Source organism: Takifugu flavidus, chromosome 8 (genome assembly GCF_003711565.1).
Source record: "Takifugu flavidus isolate HTHZ2018 chromosome 8, ASM371156v2, whole genome shotgun sequence".
NCBI classification, from domain to species: Eukaryota; Metazoa; Chordata; class Actinopteri; order Tetraodontiformes; family Tetraodontidae; genus Takifugu; species Takifugu flavidus.
The window spans coordinates 4,262,762-4,272,972 of record NC_079527.1 but is presented as its reverse complement, the minus strand read 5'-3'; the positions used below and the strand labels follow the sequence as shown (position 1 = coordinate 4,272,972).

At 42.5% G+C, this 10,211-nt stretch overlaps 1 pseudogene; it reads right to left on the bottom strand.

Moving 5' to 3' along the window:
- Nucleotides 1–2,812: 2,812 nt before the first annotated feature.
- On the bottom strand, nucleotides 2,813–10,106 carry LOC130530426 (uncharacterized; annotated as a pseudogene).
- Nucleotides 10,107–10,211: the final 105 nt, after the last annotated feature.

Here is a 10,211-nt window from a genome sequence, read left to right as displayed (position 1 = left end):
TGGGATATTGATCTGGTCAGTTAAGTAGCAGAGGGGGTTGTTAATCAGTTTCTGCTGCTTTGTTGTTAATGAAATCAACAACAGGTGCATCAGAGGGGCAACAATGAGACGGCCCCCAAAACAGGAATGGCTTCCCAGGTTGAGGACACTGATACTTTCTTCCCGTCCTCATCTCTTTTGGCTGATTTTTTTGAGCTTTTTTTGGCTTGGATCAACATCTGTGTTGATAGCATGGTGCGGTACCTGGTCGCTACAGAGGTTGCACAAGTAGTCCACCTCCTCCAGGATGGCACATCAATACATGCCGTTGCAAGAAGTTTTGCTGTGTCTCTCAGCACTCAAGAGCATGGAGGAGATTCCAGGAGACAGGTAGTTACTCCAGGAGAGCTGGACAGGGCCGTAGAAGGTCCTTAAACCCTCAGCAGGATCAGTATCTGCTCCTTTGTGTAAGGAGGAACAGGATGAGCACTGCCAGAGCCCTACATAATGACCTCCAGCAGGCCACTGGTGTGAATGTTTCTGACCAAACAATCAGAAACAGGCTCCATGAGGGTGGCCTGAGGGCCCGACGTCCTGTAGTGGGCCCTGTGCTGACTGCCAGCACCGTAGAGCCCGATTGGCATTTGCCATAGACCAGAATTGGCAACTACGCCACTGGCACCCTGTGCTCTTCACCGATGAGAGCAGGTTTAACCTGAGCACATGCGACAGACGTGAAAGGGTCTGGAGATGCTGTGGAGACCGTTATTTCATTTCATTCATTTTGAGTTGCTACAATGACATTTTGGCAAATGGACCAGTCTGCTGCATCATTTTTTCACTTTCATTTTTGGGGTGTCTTTGATTTCCCCCCTCTATAGGGTGATCATTTTCATTTCTATCAAATTATGTGGCATCATTTTGTTACTAATACATCACCTACTTTTATTCAGAAAAGATGTTCAAGATCACCCCCCATACCGTTTAGATCTGAAGTGTTTTCAAAGTGTTCCTCTAATTTTTTTGAGCAGTGTAGATATACACACACTCATATATTTGGTAAGATAGTATAGTAAAAAGTCCTGCTCAAGTTCTCTTCCTGCCTTAACTATTCTTGTAAGTTTCTAAGATAAGTACTATTATATATTGTTACGGACACTGTATAAATTAAACAGAACTGACTTATGTTAAAATTCGAATTCCATGGATATGTCGCTTTGTGACCACAGGCATTGCCTGAGATTACCATCTTGTGGATGAATAGCAAATCGCACAGGAAAAGAGGAAAGACACACACACACACACACACACACACACACACACACACCACACACACACACACACACACAGTACCTCTGCAGATAAAGAATCAGTTGCTGCTTGAACAAGTACAAACAGCCAAATGTTGATCATCAATTTCCTCTTCTTCTCATGTGTTTGGGCAGCCTTACAAATTCAAAAATGAGATTTGAGAGAGTCAAAACAAAGACATTTTAAAGATAAGGTCAAGCTTATTTTCTTCCTTATTCTTCCCGTTCGCGTCCTTCAATTTTCTTAAAACCTTTCTTCAACAAAACTCTTATTTTGATGCATATATGTTGATAATAAACCATAGCTGCTGAAATTGGGAATAAGCTTGTTTGCAAACTATTCTACAGTCAGATGTTCTGCTGTCTGTAATTTGAGTAAGTGGGATGGGCATGAAACATGAGAGGTATCATACTTTTGTAAGGGTGAAGGAATTACATTTAAACAATACAGCCTGTGTCACCTGGGTAAAATCTGCTGGTCAGTTTTATACAACCAATATTTGCTTTATTTCTACAATAGCATTCTTGTGTCAGGTGTAATCTAAGTCTGTGTAATATTTATTTCACAAAAGTCTCAGGTTGCCCAGTAGCCGGAGGACAACCAGCTGTAAACAGCCCTTCTAACACTACCTGGCTACAGTTTTGCTGATGGACATAAATAGAGTACAATAATATTCTATTCACAAAATAAAACCAATACTAATGTCAAATCCTACCTGTGAAAATAAATCCCTGAGCCCTGCTTTCAGTAGTTCAATGATTTTTACAGATGATTCTCCCAAATCTCCTCTCTGGTGCTTCAGTTTTTTTCCAGGTAGGATGAACTGACCAAAATGGCAGCCACAGCAGTCAATTTGGCATCCATTTATCTATGGGCTCAGTAACATCATGTGGGTTACACTCCTGCTATATGTGGTCTCTGTTTCATCTCTCTCTGGTTTGTACTTGTTCTCCATGGAATTTAGGAAGGTCCCACCAAGATAATCAGAACTTTTTGATATTTTGTGATTTGCTCCTTCTCCTTTTTACCATCATCCCTTGAAGGTTCCATTTGTACCACGTGTTTCAGGTTAATCTAAGAATCAGCTTTTGTCATATAGGATGATAGAACTGTGTGTATTGCAGGACTGTTGACTGGATAATTCTATTCTCCCTGGCATCGTCACGGGTGAAATTGATATAATCCACTGTGCTGATGTGGTCAGTAAAAGCATCAACTTCTGTCTTCTTGACACCAGACAAGTGCACTTCTAACTCAGAATTGTGTTATTCTCTTTCACTGAGTGTTCATTAGTCTTATTTATGACACATTAAAGTGTACTTTTAACACTAAAATTGTGTAATTCCTATTCACCAAGAGTGTTAATTAACATTGTTTTGTTTCACAATACACTAAGAGTGCAATTGCATGTTCACTAGCTGAACATTAACCAAATCTGAATATTCTTGTAGTCACCTGCAAAGCTACAGAAAGGTAATATACACAACATTCTCTATCTCAAAGGTTCTGTGTTGACCAGCAAAAATGATCAAGCATTGAAATCAAATTTTTATTTCAAAAAAATAAACTAACTTCTCAGCACCACAGGAATATTCACATAAAAAAAAAAATAAAAAAACAAAAATCAGGCACAACTTAAACATTTACAAAGAAAATAATGGCACAATATATTAGTATAAAACTGATCTAGTCTTATCTTGTGCATTTCTCATGTTACGACCCTACCTTGTGATTAACCCGAAAGGTAAAGGCCCGCACATAAACCACACAACAGAGCGGGTAGACTTTCTAGGAGACTTTATGAGTCCCACAACAATATAGCATACAAACAGAAACACATCCCATCTGGCAGAGAACAAAACAGGAGTAACAGAAAGGGCGGCCTCCTCTACCAGCCCAAAGAGGGACCGTCGGATAGGGAGCCGACCCTCTAACCCTAACACAAAACCACCAAACCCTAACTCCAAACAAAGCCGAGGAAGCTCTGCCAGCAGGCGTGAGGGGATCCACGGATCAGCAGTCAGGCAGGTAAGCTCAGGAGCAGCAGTGGCAGGGAAGCAAGAGAGCCCAAGCACGCCGCATCTGTGGCCTTACGTAGGACAATGGCCAATTAGCCTCACCAGGAACACCTGGTCACAGGGAGAAAAGAAAACAGTTATTGCTTGGGTCATCCCCTAGGGGGAGACAACGTAACACCCCCACCCAAAATTAACTGGACCCTGGAAAGTCTTGAACTAATACAATTTAAATGGCAGTACAGGGTTCAGTACAAATAAAGAAAGGGGCAGACAAAGACGAGAGCGAAGGAAAAAAAGTCATCCAAAGCGTTGTCGAGTCATTGCCTCGACAACGCGTCAGCGAAGACGTTGTCACGTCCGCGCACATGTTTAATTTCAAGGGTAAACGGCTGAAGGCGCAAACTCCAACACATTAACCGGCGATTTTTGTTCCGCATCCGGTTTAAAAAGACAAGCGGATTGTGGTCCGTGAAGACAACAACCGGCCACCTGGTCGAGCCCACATAAACCTCAAAGTGCTCAAGCGCTAGTACCAGTGCCAGTGCCTCCTTCTCAATACCACTTCTGGTGGCAATCCAATTTTTTTGAAAAGAAAGACACGGGATGATCCACCCCATCGGAACCCTCCTGCAGGAGCACGGCACCCACCCCCGAGTCACTGGCATCAACAGCCAGCTTGAACGGACAGTCAAATCGAGGCGCGGATAGAACGGGCGCATTGGCGAGCAGGGACTTTGTCTGCTGGAAAGCGACCTGACAGGGTTCAGTCCAGGTGAACGTAACTTTCGGGCTTAGCAAGTCAGTCAGGGGCGAAGCAACAGCCAAAAGTTTTTGCAAAACCCCCGATAATACCCGACCATCGCTAAATAACGACGCAGCTCGGTTCGGTTAGTTGGAATGGGGAAATTTAAAATGCTCTCAACTTTCGCCTGTACAGGACGAACCTGACCTCCCCCCACCACTTTTCCCAAGTACTTAACTGTCGCCTGAGCGAACTCACATTTCGCGAGGTTAATTGTGAGAGCAGCTTCCTGAAAGCGAGAGAATACTTGCAAAAGATGCTCCACATGTTCCTCCCACGAGCTAGAGCACACCACCACGTCATCTAGATAGGCGTTACAACACGACAGTCCAGACAGCACGATGTTCATCAAACGCTGAAATGTTGAGGGTGCATTTCTCATACCAAACGCCATGACTCGGTACTGAAGAAAATCATCGGGGGTCACAAAGGCAGAGATCTCTTTAGCCCGCTCGGTCAGTGGGACCTGCCAGTACCCCTTCAGAAGATCCAGTTTAGTTACAAACCGAGCTTCCCCAACGCGATCGATGCAATCCTCCATACGAGGGGATAACTGTCTGGCTTCGTCACATTATTTACCTTTCGTAATCTGTGCAGAAACGATCATCACCGTTGGCCTTCACCGCCAGCAAGCAGGGAGAGCTCCACGGACTGGAACTCGGCTCGGCAATACCGTGCTGCAGCATATAACTGACCTGTTTCCTCAGACGCGCACGCTTCTCAGGGCTGGCCCGGTAGGGTGGCTGTTTAATGGGACCGGAACCCTCCACATTTATGTCGTGCGCCAACAGGTGAGTCTGAGAAGGAATGTCAGAAAAGAGTTATTAAAGATACAACATCTGCGCGCTGCGCCTCGGTGAGATGAGACAGCGTAGAAGGGAGTTGTCGTAACGTAGCGGAGTTCGAAAGTCGTCCCTCTGTCAGCGCAATTGACAGGGAGTCGTCCCTGTCACCACCAGAGACTTCCGCAACGGCAGGAGCTGTCACCAGACTGACACGCGGCGACAAATCAGCACTGGTCAGTGACACAGGAGCCTCACTGCCAGCCACAGGCCGTAGAAGCTCATCTCTCTCGTGATAAGGCTTCAGCATGTTTACATGGCAGAGACGATGTCTTCGCCGGCGATCTGGAGTGGCGACGATATAATCGCGGTCCCCAAGTCTCTCCTTCACAACATAGGGTCCGCTGTACCGAGCCTGCAAACTGCACCCCAGTAGAGGAAGCAACACCAAGACCTTACTCCCAACAAACACTCGGTTCGTAGCGTTCCGGTCATACCAGCTCTTCATACGCTTTTGTGCGGTCTGTAAATTCTCTCGAGCGATCTCGCGGACCCGACGGAGTCTCTCTCGAAAGTCACACACATAGTCCAGCAGATTCTTCTCAGTTCCTTCGTCAAGCCACTCCTCCCGCAGCAACCTCAGTGGTCCACAAACATGGTGGCCGAACACCAACTCTGCTGGGCTGAAACCCAGGGACTCTTGCACTACTTCCTGTATCGCGAACATTTGCAGGTGAACCCCCTCATCCCAATCCCTCTGAAACTCAAGACAAAAGGTGCGCAGCATACTCTGTAGCGTTTGGTGAAAACGCTCTAGCGCACCTTGGCTTTCGGGATGGTAAGCACTTGAGCACACATGTTTGATACGGAGCTGTTGTAGTACTTGTGAAAACAGGCGAGATGTGAAATTCGTTCCTTGGTCCGTTTGCACCACCCTAGGCAATCCGAACAGGGAGAAGAATTTTGTTAGTGCCTTGACAACGACTGGAGCAGTGATCTTCCGCAAAGGGAACACTTCGGGAAAACGTGTCGACGCACACATACAACGTAACAGATGAGAGATCAAGGACTGGCAGGGAAAATGCACGGCTTGACAAATGAAACACTTAAACATTTTAGGACTTCAGTTGAAGACTTTTAGTTAAGGACTTTTGCATGAAATTCACAAACTCTGGGAGACTCATTTGTTGTCGTTACATCAATAGTGCACACTGTTGTTTGCAAGAAAGTGAAGAGTTGGCCTAGGTACTCAACGTACGACAGGTTGAACACATAGTGGGACTTAAACAGTTCATCAAAGGCACCTAACGAGCTAGTGGCTTGGCAGGGGAAGAGCTGTTTGTCCACAACAATGTAGTAACTGTAAATCTTGTTCCTGGTTCGCCCAACTGCAAGGATGTACGGTTGTCTACCATCTCTTCTTCGAAGGTGCTCATCCAAGCTGCAGCATGACTGAAAACATAACGATAGAATTAATACTTCACAGTGTCAAGTTTTCAACAGCTCACTTGGGTCTGTAGCTACACCACAAAAGTTGAGGTGGTAAACAAGCCATGACGAACAGTGTGTGCATCTCCCAAAGAAGCCCTCGCTGGTGAGGACTTGTCAAGACATTCAGTTTAGTCCTTAATTTTAAATGACTCGGAAAAGCATAGAAACATGAGTTAATACATAAAAAGACACTGTCAAACTGGATAATAAAAGAACTGGATAACAAAAGTAATGCATAACTTGTGAAAACCCAACATTTTGTCCACTGCATCACTGGGACTTATCTTGGTCCTTTTCTGTCCGGCTGTGGGTGGCGGGAGATGGAGAAGGAGCAGCAGAGAAGCCATGTCACAGTCCAAGGCTATCAGGAGGAAAAAGGGGTGAAAACAGTCATTAATATGAAGTTGGAATGTACAAAGTAACAATTATTTGTTGATAGGATTAAAAATCAATCATGTTAATTTGCTTACTGGTGTCATTGTTCTGTTAGTTTCTCAGCAGCTTTTAGAAGTTGGCACAGTTCAATTGACTGAGTCAGGTGTTTGGCCTCATTGATAAACTTGAGCCTGAGAGTTGTGTCCCACTTCTCTGGAAGCTGTTTCAATTCCAAACAGCAAAAGGAAGTCTTGATTCAGCTGTTGATCATAGAAGCATATAAATACACAAAAATAAAAAGGTCAGGATTGTACATTAATTTAAGCAACAAAAGAAAGAATTTTAAACAGACTAAATGGACAACTCACCAGCACTTTAACATCTAAAAACCATGGAAATGTTTTAAAGACATCTGTGGTTCTCTGTGGATCATGCACCAAGTCTTGGCGATAATGAAAGGTCATCTTCATTTTCTGAAACACACTTGCTTCATCATGAGAGTGAATAAGATATGATATGGCTTCCCTGCAGGCATCTCCATCAAGTTGCTCAGGCAAAGTAGCTGCCAATCTTCGGCGCTTTGGTCCTTGTGCTTGAGTAACTGTAGCTGTCTTAGCTGGTCTTTTAACTGTATTCCTGGACATGGTCTTAAGGCGCCATGCTAAATATCCAGTGCCTTTCTCTGAATCATAGAAGTGCTCCTGTTAAGATATTTAAAAATCATTACACAAGTCTTATTGATTTTACAAAAATCTAACAGCATTAATAAAGATAATCACTTTAAAGTAGGGGTGCCATTTTTTGATTCATGTAGTTTCTACTAACCAAATTCATTACGATCGCAAGACGAAGCATTTCACTCATTAGATGTCATTTAGCATCCTAATCTTTATGGCAGAATTAAATTCTGGAGCATACTCAACTTTTGGCTATTTTGTTAGACTTAGGTGCTGTCAATCACAATTAGAAATACATGAATGTAAAAATGTCAACATTTTGATCAATAACTTTAATTAAAATCTCAAAAACACTGCCAGCAAAAGAGGTGTATTTTCTGGAAGTAATCATTTATTAAACTTACATAGCCCTTTGGAGAAAAAGGATCCCTTAGTGAAGGAAAGAGTGTTATAATTCCCAGGGCATACTTCTCCTTGTGTTTACGGGACGGCTTCCTTTAGAAATTACATTTCAATTCAGTTTATACTGACTCAAACTCAATAGACGTTATGTATTACACTGCTTATACGAACAGGTCAAGACCATAATAAAACACACAATTAAAAAATGTCCCACTTGCTTTGTTAATTCAATGCAATGTATTTTTAAAATATATTCTAATCTTTTTTAATATAATCTAGCAATTCGCTTAACATGCACCCATGGCTCTCAGTCATATGGCTAACCAATATGTTAACAAGCCGTCTTCTGGTGCGGTGAGTGAGAGACTTTTCTGCTTTGTACTCTTCGATGATATCCTCACCCCCAGGTTTGCAAAGCAAGGCATTCTCTACCATCTATTCATAGAAGAGAAAATACAAGTCACAGTGCACAAGTCAGTCTTGCAGGATAAAATAATTTTAACATTATACCATAACATTAAAGTAAAAGTTAAAGATATGATTCAGAATGGTTTCTTACACACAAACTGGATCAGCAATTTAAGCCCCCCAAAAAATTCCAACAAATTGTTTGTCTGATTATACAAATGTGATACCATTTGTCACAGAGTGTTGTTTCTTATCTGTCTAAGATTACTAATGACAGAGCTATTAGCCAAACCTGATCAATCTAAATGTCAGTGATGGTCAACAATGGGAAGTAAACCTGCTGCCCTCATGTACCTATTTTGCAGCCTCTGACTCAGGAACCTCAATGGTAGGCCTGTGTATAACCTCAGAGCTGAATGTACGTCTGCCTATGGGAATCCCATGTTCTGTTCGACTGGAGTGGTCATTGTCAATTGAAGAAAGTGATGTGTTGGTATCCGTGAGAGAGGATGTTGAATGATCTAAAGGAGGGAAGTCTAAAAGAAACAAAATGCAACTTTGGCTTGCGTGAAATGTAGCGCTTGACAGTTGTCCAGACACTGGTTAAAAATCACACCTGCTTTCGCATTTTTAAGATGTTTTTACAAACACAATTAGATCTTTCAAACACAATTTAGGATAATCTACTTTGTCAAAGTATTTAAGGCAGAGACGTGACAGCTCAACTGATTTGTGGAGCAGAAAAATCCTTTATTACAACAGATTTTGTGATGAGACCTACCTTCCTCTGAAATGTCTTCTTGTGTTTTTGGACCTGGACCACCATCGATCTGTATCTCAAGAATGACGTCTTCTTCTAGTGTCAGTGCTGGGTAGTTAATAGATTCCATGTGATCAGAATCAGATTCCCAAAACTGAAAAATACCAAAAATATAACATGGGATAAAGAATACCGGTACAGTTATAGGCCTTTTCCACGAGCCCCGCTCGAGTTGACTTTTCACTGATGGTAACTTAACCAATATCTAAAATTTCAACAATTTAGGAACTATAGAGAAATGTACCTACCTCTGTCTGGAATTCTGTCACGTACAGTCAGACATAGATCTGGACTGGCCTCTATCAGTTCAGAAAAAATGTCTTCCTCAACTACTGTGTTGGTTTCATCAAAAACGTCAAGTTCAGTAGCATCAGGAAGACCAAACTTGGATTTGACTGCAGGAAGATAATCATGAAAATAAAGTGATAACAGTACATGATGATTAAACTGCACTTTAATGATGACTGATCAAACTTCCCTCTTTAACATCACTGAAGCTATATAATGTTTTAATTTATGCTATCCAAATTTAAAAATCAAACAGTCATTCAAATACAACCAATACACAAGGAAACAATGATGGCAACTCACCTTGAGCGATGAAATCCCAAAAGGTGAACCCTGAGATTAATCGGACGTACTTTTTGGTATTCTGGTCCTTCACCTTGAGCAACATTGTCACGTTTTTATACTGCAACTTGTAGAGTATGAAGGGAATGTGCAGAGAATTAATTTTAGACTAAGATGGACCCAATGCGATGCCTGGAGGAAAGTCAAACAACGAACAGCAAGCACAACAGAGTCTTAAATGAATTGTTCACGTCTAGAAGAGAGTCGGCGGCGAGATGTGCGCTGCATAATTTCTGCATCTTGCTAGTGATATCACGTTCACGAACTTATTCCTTTTTGTAAAAAAAAAAAAGCAAAACAAAACTTCGCCAAGAGAGTTTAGAAAGTCTCCAAATTGGCAACACTGTACGTAACCTCTGACGTTTACTGTTGCGCAGAAAAGTGATGTGCCACCTGCAAATGATACTGTTGCTAATCTGTCGTAATCACTTGAGGATTCTTTAAAAAAAATGGAACTCTGACCTACAGACAATATGTAATTGTGCGAATGAGTATAAAAGGGTGATGTACGTGCCT